We start from the raw sequence: 15,895 nt of genomic DNA, 5'->3' as shown, positions 1-15,895 counted from the left end.
CAAGAATCATATCAAATCCCATCAACAGGGGAAATACAGAGAATTGAGAGTGGAGACTGATAGGAAACGTGACTAGGTGGCTAGGGGAAAACTCTTTTTTTTTTCATTAAACTTTTTATTTGCATACCATTTCAGGCCTACAGAAATGTTTCAAGACTAGAGCTGTTCACCCAGATTCTCTGATGTTAACATTTAACTGCCATTGGTTAAAAATGTGTGTGTGTGTGTGTTTGTCTGTGTCTGAGAGTCCGTGTATGCTATAATCTTTAGTCAGCTATTACTACAGAAAAATCCTAGACCCTAAAAATATTAAAAATGTTCCCTGTAATAAAAATGAAGAATTATATTCTCCATTCAGTTTGGTTTTCTGTAAGTTTCCCAGGAATAAGGGATTCCTATCCAACATATATAAATAGCTCATACAATTTAACATTAAAAAAAGAAAACAAACAAACAACACGATTAACAAAAGGACAGAAGCACTGAATAGGTAGTTCTCCAAAGAGGACACGCAGATGGCCAACAGGCACATGAAAAGACGCTCAGCATCGCTAATCATCAGGGAAATACAAATCAAAACCACAATGAGATATTACCTCATACGAATCAGAATGGCTAGCATCAAAAATGACACAAATAAATGTTGAGGGGGGATGTGGAGAAAAGGGAACCCTAGTACAATGTTGGTGGGAATGCAAATTGGTACAGCCATTCTGCAAAACAATATGGAGATTTCTCAAAAAACTAGAAGTGGAACTATTATATGACCTAGCAATTCTACTCCTGGGTATATAACTGAAAAAAAACAAAAACACTAATTGAAAAAGATACACGCACCCCAATGTTCATAGCAGCATTATTATAGTTGCCAAGATATGGAAACAACGTAAGTATCCATCAACAGATGACTGGATAAAGAAGATGTGATACACACACACACACACACACACACACATATACATGCAATGGAATATTATTCAACCATAAAAAGAACAAAACTTTGCCATTTGCGGCAACATGGATGGACTTGGAAGACATGATGCTAAGTGAAATAAGTCAGACAGAGAGAGACAAATACTGTATGATATCACTTACATGTGGAATCGAAAAAAATACAACAGACTAGTGACTATAATAAAAAGGAAGCAGACTCACAGATACAGAGAGCAATCTAGTGGTCATCGGTGGGCAGCAGGAGGGGCAATATAGAGGTGGGGAGTGAGTGGCATGAACTGTTGGGTGTGAGGCTACAGGGATTTTTTGTACAACCCAGAAAATATAGACAATATTTTGTAGTCCCTGTAAATGAAGTGTAACCTTTAAAAATTGTATTAAAAATAAATAATAATAAAAAAATAAGTTCTCATGATCTGGGGTTTTCATCTTCTCTTTTTAATTGAGTATTGAACCACTTGGATCTCTCTAGAATCTCAAGGCGCCTAAGGACCCAAGCAAATGGTCCCTGACGTCCTCCTTGTCACCGTGAGGGCCTCAGGCTTTCCAAGTATGAACACAGACACTGGATTCTCCGGCTTCCTTGTCTGAACAGTCCAGAGCTCCGGCCCCCCGTCAGCGTGCGGTTACTGTGAGCCTTATTGTTCATGACTTACTACACGGCTTGTTCAAAATAAAACAGAGATGCTGGAGAGAGATTTAGAAACACATTATTATTGGTATTTTTCACTAAAACTAAACAGTGCAGTCAAAGCCAGGCATCTTTTTCTGACTAACACCTTCCCTGGTACGAAAGGTCTTTTTTCTTTTGGTCTCTTGTCATAACTAACACACACACTACTTTGGGAGGTTTTAATAGCTTCCAGCACCAATTTTGTTGACATACATGTTTTCCCATTTTCTGGGAGAGTTTCAGGCAGTCTGGGCTGTGTCTTACTCCTCTTGTAATACCCAGCATTTAGTCTAAAATTCAGCACATATTAAGTGCTTAATACACAATTTTATTCATGAATGAACATACGTGAATATATATGTATATGAACACATATATATACGATTAAAGGGACTACAGAAATCAGGAGTAAAAAAATAATACCTTTTGTTTGTGAAAATCTTTTCCCTAAAAGAAAGAAAAAAGCAACACATGGAGGGCCTCTGTACAATACTGGCAGCTTGAGCATGAGTATCTTTTCAAAAAATAGGCAAAGAAACTTCTTTTTGATAACAGTTTTATTTTTTAAAAGGGCACAAGTGATTTATAATCTATCTCCCTAAACACTCAAGAAGATTTACTTAAATGAGTGAATGAATGATTTTGATTAAAAATTTTTTCTTTGAAATAAGAAACATGAAGTTCCTTCGGAATTTTTAAAAATATGAAATAAAATGCACGTACACACAAACAGAATACGCACCACAAAATGTCCAGATCTAACACTCACAGTGAGAAATGCTTTTCTCTTTTACTCCTGGCTGTCTAGTGGCTTTGCAAGTAACCCTATCTTCAAGGGATGGGGAGAGGATAGGAACTTGAGCCAGTCTGGCAGCTTCTGAGCGGGTGGTGCAGACGGTGAGGCTCTGAATGGGGTCTTTGACAGAGCCAAGCATCTCCCATCTCCGGGAGACTCCCTCTCATTAGCACTTGCCCCTGAGGGCAGCCCTCTGCCAAAAGGAAAGCAGACAGGAGAGTACCCACTCTGGGCATCTCCCCATCACACAGGGATGTTCCTGGCTGGCTTTGTCACCAGAGGTCCATTCAATGGTCTGTTTCCCCCTCTCACTCCGAGAGGATCCTTAGTTCAGAGGTGGCCTCTTCCTTCCAGGTTCTGACCTGAAGCCATCAATGTAAATGACTGCTTTGAGGGAGGGGTGGTCCTGGTGCCCCAGGCACCCAACAGCTGGCCACAATCCATTGTGAACCAGTAAGTGCTCAGAACTTTTGCTCCATTCCCAGAGGACGTCCCATTAAAATGATTTTGCATTCACTACCTGCCAACAGGACCTGTAACTGAGCCAAAAGGAGTAGCAGATTAAGCATAACTATGAATTCTGAGTGGAATGGAGGAGTCGGAGATTGTTTGTCATGAAAGACCTATTTTTTTCCTACTGAAAATTCACATAAGGAAGTATTGAAGGCTCCTGGTGCCTTTATATTTAAATGCGCTTGCTTTGCAGTTAATGCTTCTCCTTGTGCTTTTAGGAAACAGAAAACCTCCCAAACTTGAAAGCTGTTCTTAGAATTGGATTTTGGTTTGCTCAAGATTTGTATCTAATCAACACAGAATTTTCTAGATAACTGTTTTAGCATTTATTAAAAAGAACCAGTACCAAATGTATTTTCCAGGTTTAGCTGTCAATGAGCAGCTAATCCCTGGGGATTTATGAACCCGCACAACTGAGTAAGTATTCAAAGGCTTCTTGCAGGCTCTTCCCAAGTGCTTAATGTGTCCCCCATCAGGAACAGGTCGATTGTACCATTTATTCTTTTGTCTTCCCTTCTTCACAAATAGAAAAAAAAAAAAAAAAAGTCCAGGATGCTGAGCATAAAAATACTTCCAGCACCTCCCTACACCACATCAACTCACTACCATGAATCTTCACAATGTCGCCACTTTTCCTAATTTGATATAAAATTGCTGACAGATCTCGTCATTCTGTTCCTCATGTTGCCCATGTATTTTCCCTCTTCTAAACACTTTTATCTGCATAGAGGAGTCTCACTGGGGATTTCTTTATGGGTGTCTAAATAGTCTATTTCTCCTTCCTAAGATGCAGTTTCAGCTACCATCACACTGTTAAAAAGGTAAGATCAGAAGTTGTGTGACATCAGGTAGAAATACAGATCTTTTTAAACATGGCTGGCAGACATCTGGGAGATGATAATGACAATAATAAAAATAATAACACGGACAGCAGCTAGACGCTAACGTGCACTTACTGTATGTCAGATTCCAAACTGTCTTCATCTATTGTCTTTTAAATGCTCATAAACCTATGTTGTAGATCCTGACTTTATAGATGAGGAAACCAAAGCTTAGAGAATTTAGGTTCCTAAGATCATGAGGCAATTCTGAGAGAAGGCTGAAACTTGAACCCAGGTGTACATATATTCCATAAATACTGAAGATTTAAAAAAAATTGTTTTAATTGCTTTCAGAGTAAGCTTAGAGAACAAACAAGAAAGAAATCAATCTCATTTCTTTCTAAACATCTTTCTATAAAACCCTCCTGTTTCCTATATTCTTCAAAACGATTTAAATCTATTCATTGCATGTAGTTTAAAAGCACCTGATGCATTTGGTTAAAAGAAAATCCAGATGTTTATTTGAAGCTGCACAGCGCCCAAATCCCAGTTGAATTAAACTTTCATTTTATCCAATTGTGTGTTTGAGAGAGAAAAATAAAACTCACTTTTACTTATCATGTTAAATCATTGCTATGGTATATTCATAATTGATAAAACTTGTTTTTCTTTGGTTATTCCCAAAATTATGTTTAACCATTTCCATTATGTTAATACAAGCATTTAATGATGAAGTGAATGTAAGACAAGGACAAAACCCAGTGAGATATGTTCCATCCTTGGATACTCTGTGCTTCTTCGTAATTCCAATACCCCCAAGAAATGGTGGTTCATATTTGTAGCCACATTAGTGGAGCTATTTCTTTTTAGCAAGACAAGTCACATTACTTCCTTGGTTGCTGATATTTGGTTATTTAAGTGGCTTAAACAGCTGGCAATCAACCCCACACGTTGAGCACTTGTTAAAGGCAAGATAACTTATTAGTCTGGATTTTGTTGCTCTTCTCAACTTGGGGAAAAAAAAAAAAACTTGCCTTCTACTGAATAGCCAGGAACTTTTGGACCTACTCATTCATTGCTCAGTTAACTGTAGCATCTATAGATGGATGCTGTTGGAGGGAGGGGTATAATTTTTCCTTTTTTCAAACACAGAAAGCCTCAAGTTTCTTAAAACATTTTCATGGAAAAAAGAACCATGGACGAGGCCAGAGTATTTATATAGCCTAGTTCTTTTTCTTCCTTCTTCTCATACTTTAATTGTTCAAACATAGGTTGGTGGCCACATAGGAAGACCTGGAAAGAAAACAGTGAAATGTTTTTCTCAGTTTATATGGAAGCATTCTGATTTCAAGTATTGAAAAGCTTTAAGAAAGTTGACTAAGACCCCTCTGATCATAACCCCTTCATCCCAGCTAGTAGTTGATAAATAACTGTTTACCTCCTATGGGAACAGGATGGGAGGTGACGGAGGAAGAAGGAAACTGGGTGATATATACATTTGTGGTGGCAAAAAAATGGAAGCATATGGGATAGATGTGGCTAGTGGGAGAGCACACACTTAGCATGTGCGAGGTCCTGGGTTCTAGCCCCAGTACCTCCAGTTAACAAAAAAAAATAATAAAATGGAAGAGTAAACAGTTGTCGTTTTTCCAGTTATAAAGGGAATATGTATGAGTCATGAAAAAACAGTTTGAAAGGTCTGTCTGGAGGTTTTCTTGAATATTTGACAAACACATTTAAAAACAGGGCAACTGGAAACATTTCCATTAGGTATTATTAGAGCTTGTATTTCCCTTTGCTTCACGGTGTCTGCTGGCTTCCTGCCTTCTGATGTGCAGGTGAAAAAAAACTCCATCTGGCCTTTTCATCCCCACTGTGTCCCCTCTTCTCTGGCCCTGATTTTGCTTGGCTGAAGGCCCCATAGGAGGAACATTCTTTAGGAGATCTTTGGGACTCTCCATCCTCACTTGGATTGGTCACTGGGACTTCCTGCCCAACGGTATTTTAACAAATAAATATGCTATCTTGCACCCCATTCGTATGAAAGTAAGCATGGAAAACCAAAAGTATAATTTAAAATTTTAAATGGAGGTCTCTACTGAAAAGGAGATAACACAAAGTGAAAAGAGGGATTAAAGGAATCAAAAAGAAAAAAGGAAAAATAGCCACAAATTAAACAATGCTGTGGACTGAATCGTGTGCCCACACATTCCTATGTTGATGCCCTAACCCTCAATGTGATAATATTTGGACGTGGGGCCTTTGGGAGATACTTCAGTTTAGATGAGGTCATGAGGGTGAGACACTCACAATGGAATTAGTGTCCTTATAAGAATAGATGCCAGAGAGGTGGCTCCAGCCATAGGAGATCAGAGAGAGAAGACCACTCTCTGCAAGACAGAAAGAGAGCTCTCATCAGAATTCACCCACTGCTGAGCATGCTGGTACCCAGGCCTTGGGCTTCCAGCCTCTAGAATCCGTGAGAAACAAATTTCTATTTCTTCAACCACCCAGTCCATACCATTTTGTTATGGCAGCCCAAGCTAATACAATTATCTTAAAGAAACGAAATAAAGCTGATTAATATTTTAATAGAAAAAACCAATTAAAATATCAAAAAGATTAATAAAGCATGATAGACTAAAATTATACTAATTTTAAAGTAATTTGAGTAAAATAATTAGTAAATACAAATATCTTTAAAAAAAAACTCAGCAATAAAGGGGAGAAAGAATGAAAGAGACAAAATAAAGAAAACCATTCAAGGGCAGAAATAACGCAGAGGAGAAAGTTGCACACATCCTCTGTAAGGCGAACAGGCCATTGGGTGGAGAGGTCCGCAGCCGACCAATGGGCCAGCTCCTGTGGTCCTGCTGGTGGGGTGGCTTCCCCTGCAGGGAGGGCAGTTCAGGTTAAGCAGTGGCTGACAACAAGTCCCTTAGACTCTGCCTTTCCGCTCTTGTCGATGATTTATACTCCTCTCAAGATCACACACCTCTCACTCCTCATGTCCAAGTTTCCTGTCTGCTGCAAACGATCCCAGCCACTGTCTACCTACGATACAAAGGTGTATAAATCCAACATCCTACCATCAGACAGAATTTGGGCTCAGTCTCTCCTTCCCATTCAACACTCTCGCTTTCCCTCCTTCTGTTTATTCTTTGTCTTTATCCATTTTAAAAAAATACTGGGAGCCTTGAACGCATTAGGTGCTGATCCAATGCTTCGTGTACGATGGGGCTTATTGAAAGGAACCGGGTGTCCTGCTCTCTCGAAGTTTTCATTTTAGTGGGTGGATGAAAGAGAAGGATGAAAACAACCAAGCAAATCTATATTTTTAAAAGTCAACTGCTATGAAGCAAATAAACAGTATGCTGAGGACTAGAAAGGAGACTCTATTTTCAGATAGAGAAGTTATGGAAGCCCCAAGGGATCCACACTGAGACTGAAGTATGAGATGAAGCCAGGAGAAGAGTCTGGTTCAAGGAGGAAACAGTGCACAGAGTCTCTGAGCTGGAAAGAACTCAGCCTGTCCATGGACTCCCCCAGGTGGGCCTGTGAGCTCCAGGTAGAGCAGAAGGAGGGGCAGGAGACGGAGTCCTGGGCCTCCCCAGGTGTGAGTAGTCCTCAGGCAGGTTGTGTCATGTTTCTGTGCCTCAATTTCCTCATCCCGCCATAAAATGTTCTGGGAAATACCTTCCCCAGAGACCACACACTGGCGACACCTAAATCATGGTCCTTCCTCCCTTCCAGCTCTTCTTGGTACAGGGGATTTTTCTCCAGAGTTAAAGACATGTTGGGTCTTTTAAGGTTCTAAACTGCTGGAAATGTAATATGATTGCTTTTCTTTTATTTTCTCTTTAATTTATTCAAGAATGAGACCTGGTTTATTGGACTGACGATGCACTGATCCAAACTCAATGTGAAGACAGTTTAAAACCTCAGATTAATTATTTTTCAATGGAGTTTTTTTTCCTGAGTATAGTCAATGTTTGAGACAAAGACTTGGTCATAAATCTTAAAATTAGCCAGGGAATTAATTTTAAAATTAAGCACACTATGATGAATTATAGGCAAATGACCGATTAGTAAGTAGAAAAAGAAAACTGGGCCAGTGGGGCGCATATGTATATGGCGGCTTCTAACTAGCGGCCTCCGCAGTCAGCATCTCATTCAAGGAGGAGAGTCATGTCCACTTTTTTAATTCTGTTTTTTGGCTTTATCTGTCTCAAGGCTCATGCCTGAAAAGTCATTTCCAAATTTAAATAGAAATTATCAGCTGTAGGATATTACAGCATACAGTGACACCCGAGAAGTCTTAAGGAACTTCAAAATCTGAGGATGCAAAGATTAGAAAAATGGTCACACATGAAAAGTGTGGACTTAGTCACTTGATCTCCTGAACTTACTCACCCAGAACTCACTCACTCATCCATCTTTGCGAGCTCTAGTCCCTCTTATTCTCCGCAACTAGCTGTTTTCCCATCTCAAAAGCAGGATATTTACTCTCCTTGTCAAGGATGATCAAACAATACAGAATGATCGATGAATAAGTAGGGTTTTAATTTCATGTGATAAAGCTAAATCATGATCGAGGAGATATTCAATCAAGAAATACATTGTCAACTATCTGAGGAGGAAACAGACATATTCCCACGGTGACGCTGGGGGTGGGATAGAGGGAGGGGAGACCAAGGCTGTTCTGCGTGCTTTTCCAAACCTTCAGTATGTTCCTTACAAGAATGATCCCCTTTACCCTCCTCCATGGCCCCTCCACACACACACTGCATGGTGTATAGCTCTCAAGTCAAAGTACTTACGTGATTTAAGCCTGGGTGAGGTCTTGTCTCCATCAAGGAAAAAAGCACATGAAAAAAATGTTCAGTATCATTAATTATCAGAGAAATGCAAATCAAAACTACAATGTGGTATCACCTCACACCAGTCAGAATGGCCAGTCATTCAAAAGCCCACAAATGACAAATGCTGGAGAGGCTGTGGAGAAAGGGGAACCCTCCTACACTGCTGGTGGGAATGCAGTTTGGTGCAGCCACTGTGGAAAACAGTATGGAGAGTATGCAGCCACATGGATGGACCTGGAGATTGTCATTCTAAGTGAAGTAAGCCAGAAAGAGAAAAAAAAAAAAAAACATATGACATCATATGTGGAATCTAAAAAAAGGAAAAAAGAAGACACTAATGAACTCATCTACAAAACAGAAACAGACTCACAGACATAGTAAACAATCTAATGGTTACCGGTGGCAGGGAAGCAGGTGGGAAGGGATACACGGGGAGTTTGAGATTTGCAAATATTAACTAGTATATATAAAATAGATAAACAAGTTTCTACTGTATAGCACAAGGAACTATATTCAATATGTTGTAATAACCTATAATGAAAGAGAATATGAAAATGAATACATGTACGTACATGTACGACTGAAACATTATGCCGTCCACCAGAAAAAACTGATGCATTATAAATTGACTATGCTTTAATTAAAAAAATAAACAAAAGCACTCTTCGTGGTTCCTGCTCCATGACAGATTTATCCCAGCTCTCTAAAGTCTACAAGCTCTTCAGAGGGAATGATGAGTTAAGCAACGGGTAGAGGGGCATAGGAAGTGATCTGTAACCCCCTTTTCCCTCTGGCACTCCTCCATGAGTTTTCTGGGAAGTGGACTTTGGAGTTAAGGTGTGATCTGCAGTGGCCTTTGTTAAAATGCATACATACGTGGAACCAGACAATGAGTTTCCACATTCGCCCAGATTTGATTTGCAGTGGGGGGAGTGTGTCCACACACTGTGGCGGGGAGGACCAACTCAAGTTCCTTTAGTTTTTATTCAGACCCTGCCAGGTGCTGGTTTTCTGATCCTGCTGTAATTTATTCCCTTTTTGAGCATCACTTTCCTTAGCTCTAAAATGATGAAGAGTCCTTACCCATAATGAGATTTAATGAGATGCTTTAAGGAAAGACTGCGGCATTGTATGCAGAGCACAGTTCACACTTCTGAGTTGTTAGCCAGGATGAGTAGCTTTTCAGACTTAGCAAGCTGATGTAGGAAAATCAAGATTTGGTAAGACGAAAAAGAAGGAGTTACTGAGTGGGATGACGGAATGGGATGGGGATAGACTTGCCTATGGGGGGACTCAAAGTGGGCAAAAGAACTGCTTTGAGTATTGGGGGATGTGGCTGACAAACAGAAGAGAGGATGAAAAGTCAAAAAAGATAAAATGCTTTATCTCATATTAAATATTATTGGCTTTTACTCCCAATAAAGTACTGTTTTATGTATTTCATGAATATTAACTCAATGAGTCCTCATTATAACTTTATGGGTGGTAGATTCTCTTTGTTTTTACAGATGATAAAACTAAGGCACAGAGAGGTTAAGTAACTTGCCCAAGGACACACAGCAGAGCTTGGGTTTGAATCCAGGTTCCTAAGCCTATGATTTTAAACATTAAACAAAGTTTTCATTTTTCCAAGTATTTTCCGAGTCCTGGCCCTGATCATCTAGAAGTGGAACAGGAGATTAAAAAGATTCATGTTCCATCCTCTGTTTTCATGTATTTTGTTTTTTCCCAATCCCTGCATTCCTGGACACCTTCTTGTGTCACGGCATTAATACATCGTACTTTGAGTCAACCAATCTCACTTATTCTTAAACTTCAGGGTGTCTTCACGTTTATGTATTTTCCAATTTATTTTCTTAGAGATGTGGGAACTAATCAAATTTTATTTTGTAACCCATATAACTGTATCAAAATTAGTATGCCATTTCTTCAGAATCAACAATATTTTCTTGTTTTACTGCATACTACCTGTACTGGTATAGAAGATGCAGTTAAGCAAGAGGCAGTGATCAACACCTGCTCTCTGATTCACCGAAACGATATGTTTTATTAGAAATTCTTATGTGATTTAGAAAATGGTAATAATTCAACTGGCCTTATAACAGTTAAAATGTAGTTGCTTTTCTTCTCCTTTTTTCTTTTATGCATGTGCTGGAAAGTATTTCCTCCCACCAATGGTGAATTTGCTACCTTTTGGCCACATAAACATTCAAAATTATAACACATTTATTGGCAGCTTTGATCCTGTAATCCTATTAAAAGACACTGAAAAACATAAAACTGTTCCTATAAATTTGAGGAAAAGTTTCAGTTGCGAAGTCCCAACTTCTTTTTACTAAACAGTATAAAGCTAAAAAGGAAAATAGTTTCTACTGACTTGCAAAGATACACATGTGTTCATCGGTATGCCTTTTCTACTCAAGTGAATTGAAAGTGTCAGAAACCAAAGTCGTCCCTTTTCTTCCGAGACGAAACAAGATACACATTCGGGCTGCCTCACCTGTGAGTCACTGCCATCTCTGGAGGCGTCCATTTTAAGACTGTAATTCCAATGAGATGACTGTTTGAGCTTGGACGCTCTTTGTGATTGTGGCTTTTTTTCTCGGTGCTCCAAAGTAACCATTTTGACAGGCATCCTGATTTATAGGAATACTTAATTAATTCTAATAGTGATTTTGCTCTTAGTAGCTTTAATTTTCGTATTTTAGCAACACTTCATCCACATCCTAGGGACTCAGAAGTAAAGGGAAATGCCAGTGTCCTGTCCACTGTGAATGCCCAACTAGCAGAAAGGATACCTGTGTAGTTAAACAGCCAAGAAAGAAGGTCTCAATGGCTGTGAAAAAAATCTGTATTTCCTTTTCCTCTTTTGTGGCACAGAAGGAGGAATCCTATTTTTCTTTTAGGGAAAACTGAGTAGAGAAAAGCATACAGTAGGCAGAGAACATTTACATGTGTCATTCCCTTTGGTATTTCTCTTCGGGAAATCTACCTCATTCTTTCTAAGAAGGAAGGGTAGTTGGTAATTTATAGAGATCCCAGGTTAATTCCATATAAGGATGATATATTTTTCTTGTCACTATCAAAGTCATCATTGTTTTTTCATAAATTTCTGTCAGTCCAGTTGTGGCTGAAGGACTTTTTCTTCCTAACTTCCTTTTATTCAGAGATTTTAATACGTCAACTTTAGAATCAACAGTTGCTTCATCCTATTGGAAAGAAAGTGGGAAACATTACTCATACATTTGATTAGGTTAAAAGAACCAGCTCGCTGCCTGGTTCTGTACCACCATTGAGCTAAAAATATTTTTAAAATGTTAATTAAAAAAGTCAAAAGAAGAGCAGTATTTCATGACCCATGAAAATAATATGAAATTCAAATATGTGTCCACAAATATAGTTTTATTGGAACACAGCGACGCCCATTTGTTTATGTAGTGTAGATTCCTGATTTCCACGACAGCAGTGGAGTTGATTAATTATGACAGAGATCCTGTGATAGGCATAGCCTAAAACATTACTTTCTGGTTTTTTTACAAAAGAAATGTCACTGACCATTGAATTATAAGGAAGTGGAAAAAAGAAAGAAAGATTTGGTTAAGGTATGTTTTTAAACATTAGTACTTCTTAAAAGAGGACGAGTGACTTAGAAATGCAACTTATAATCTTCTCTAATCAAGTAAGAATTTGTCGATTGTCTCAGTCCAGGCACTTATTTTATAGAAGATGATTTTATCAAAGAAAATTGAGGACTAGAGATTTAAAAATATTTCTGGGAATGAGCAACTCTAAAAAGAATTAAGAATTATGACACTTTAGTCCCTTATATTTCCTCAAATGTTACATCAACTATTTTATATACCTGTAATAAAGTGTTATATAAAAATGTCAGGTGTTTTTATGTACTCTGCTCCTGGTAGATCACGGAAGACTTGGCATCAACATTAGAGTTACAAGAAATAATCCTGGTTAGCTTTCCCAGGCAGACTCCCTCTGAAAACTCTGTGGTCCTAGGAAGGCATAGTAATCGTGGGGTCACCCTCCACTACCCAGAGCTCTGTTTCTTTCCATCTTTCTCCAGCACATCACATAATCTAAGAACAACCAAATAATTTTTGTAAAACAAAACAACCCAATCAGTTGAATTAAGCTCTTTGTGAGCACAGTTGTTTCCTGATATTCAGACCAACCCCGCCTTTCTTGCCCTTGGAAACATTAATTATTCATTTCTGTAAGTTGTGAGCATCCCCAACCCCAGGCATCTCTCTGCTCCTTGGTTGTTTATGCTTTTCAAGTATTATCATGTCATCACCTTAGTCATCCCTCTGGCAAGCTATACTTACAGAGAGATGGTCTGGTGCATCATCAATCTTGCCACATCAGTCTTGTCTTCCAATACCTTTATCACTCTCCTGAGCTTGTCTCTGATCTCCCTCCAACTCATCTACTGCCTTCTTTCCGCAGCTGCGATGCCCCAACTTGACTGTGGGATTCTAGGTGTGATTTCACCGACCCACAATTCAATGCCGTCTCCAAGTCATAATTCAAGACAGAACTAGCCCTCCTCTCCTCACTCGGTGGCACAATGTAAAATGCAAACATGTGCATCACCGCCATGTCTCTTCTGTGTCCTTGGAGATCTTCACACATAGCCAGTGTTCCCATCTCTGAAGAGTTTGAAAGGAACTTGAAAAAGCATTTACTTTTTCCTATAGGCAAATTTAAAAATTAAAAAAAAAAAAAAACACAAACCCTGGACTTATTGATCTTATCCTGCAAGATCTAAACCAACATAGAACTTCTTATTTTTTTAATTCTCAATAGGTCTTGTGGATAGTCAAGTCTTTCTCTAACACCAGTCTTTCCTGCTGACTTTTCTTTCTTCTTCAGTCTTTACTTTGAATAATTTGATCTATATTTTATAGTCTTTAAATGCAATATAATTAAAATATATATGGGACAATCTGGATCCATACAGACATGTATAATCCTGAGAGACATCTTATGTCTTTCTCTTACATGAGAAAGTGCCTGGAGAGGTATATGCAGTGGAACAAGACCCTACAATCATTTCTGAGCTTCCAAGAGGAGAAGCGCATTAGTCTAATGAAGGGAGTGGAAAAAAATGTCCCTCCACATACTAATTTGAGCAGCAAAATGATCCGGAGAAGTTGGAGATCTTGATAAATGGGGCCAAGTAATTGACAGAGTGTTATAATTAGAGCAAGGCATCTGTCAGTTAATTATCTTCTCCTCAATAAATAATTACAATTTTTCCATGTTCCCATAGCTTATAATTTCTAGCTGTGATTGTCTTCTGCGTTCTCATCTATCTAAGCTTTGAAGACCAGACAGCAGTTGATTTAAAGAGAAAATCCCCTAGTTATCCTCTCTGAAAAACAAATGCAAGGCAAAGATTATTTGGCTGGGTAGGGCACGAATTTGGCAGTAGGAACCTATACTGGCAGAAAGGTGATTTCCTATTTCAGATTTCCTTTGTATGTGGTTCAGACAAAGCATCCAAGCTTGGGAATTCATTTGCTCACTTGTCCATGCATTCAAAAAACCTTTATAGGATCCTTAATGCTACAATGGCTCAGGGATCTACAAAGATCACTTAAGGAACTTGTGGTCTGGTGGAACTGACTTACACATAAACAAACAAACAAACAAACAAACAAAAAACAAGAGGAGCAGCATGAATGAGAAAAGACACCTCCAGATCTTTAGAGCAGTGGTCCCTTTATTTTTAATTGGGTGCCCCTTTCAGGAAAAATGCTTTGAGCAGAGACTCTCATTATATGCACATCATTTATAAATTATATATGTCCTAGTGTTAATCTATCAGATATCTATAAAATGTATTTAATTTTTTAGATTAAATAGAAGTAGAAATTCTGATTTTTTCAATAACCAATAAATTTTATGTATTTCCATACATTTTGTAGAATTGTGGCTTCCCAAAACTAGATAGTGAATATTCCAGAATGGCTCAAGTTCAAAAGGTTTGGGTAGCAGGGACCAGAGATGACGCAGAAAAGTTAGGCAGAGGTTATTAGACAATACTGAGAGGAACCCTGTTGTTCAGTGTTTTCCAAAGGGTGTTCTACTGAATATTAGAAGAGATCTCTTGGAATTAAAAAAAAAAAAAAAAAAACTTTCTGCTGTCAAATAGATATGGAAATTGCAGGCTTAAAGTACAAAATTTCATTATTATGGGGCTAATATTCTGTGATGATCTCATGAATGCATATTTTCTGTCTTACTAAGCCCGGGAGTTGAAAGACCATATTTTCTATTTTATTTTTCTTCAGGAGTTAAAAACCACTGTAGGTTCATAAAACTTGGCACAGTGTTTGAAATTGAATTCTGTCATTTAGAGATGGGAACGATGTGATTCCATCAGACTTTTATTCAAGAGACTTTTCTTTTGTCTTATATGACTCTCACTTTTCTCTGCTAACCATTAGTTAATGAATTACTCAATATTTGTGTTTGGACTTAGTCATCTAAAAACACATTTGCGGGCCAGCTAGCTGTGGAGGAAAGCAAGTAACCATCCTTTCTTTGTCAGATGAGGGGCTCTCCAAGGACCTGAAATACTGGAAATTTCCACCAGCACATTAAATGTTGGGATTAAGTCCTTATATCTTGGGAAGATCACTCTTAAAATATGCTAATATATCATCAACTGAGAAGCAAAATGTCTAGATATGAGGATGACTCTTTTAGTGCCTAAATCTATTCAGATTTTTGTTTTGAAGGGAAATATGTCTGAAATGCTACACGCAAAGATAGCATGACAAGCACAAGTCAACTTTATCCAATGACACAGAGTTGCAATCATTGTCCTTAATCACTGTACTGTGGTTGATGAAACCATGATACTGCTTGAGATTTCTTGCTGCATAAGGTTGCTTTTCACCCTATACTAACTGACCCCAAACTACCCCAAACTATGGCTTTCTAAGTATTTGCATCTGCTTTTTATAACTGTTCTTTCCTTTCTTTACTGCCAAGTATATGTTCATCTTGTGATGAAAAATTGTAAAAAGCAGACACAAATGTATAATTTTATTTGTAATAAAAATATACATGTTGTGTGCATGAGGGTGTGTCTGTGTGTTCACTGCCCACAATCTTATCTTTGGTTACCTTCAACCTCCCCCTTCTAATTAAGCTAGAGAAATCATGCTTATGAAAATTGGATATAAGTCATACCGGAGTGATGGTCTGAGAGAGCCTCAATGAAATAGCTTATTTTCTCTACTTGAGT

Source organism: Camelus ferus, chromosome 5, assembly GCF_009834535.1.
Source record: "Camelus ferus isolate YT-003-E chromosome 5, BCGSAC_Cfer_1.0, whole genome shotgun sequence".
Lineage (NCBI taxonomy): Eukaryota > Metazoa > Chordata > Mammalia > Artiodactyla > Camelidae > Camelus > Camelus ferus.
The sequence above is the reverse complement of the archived record's forward strand: the minus strand, read 5'-3'. Positions refer to the sequence as shown.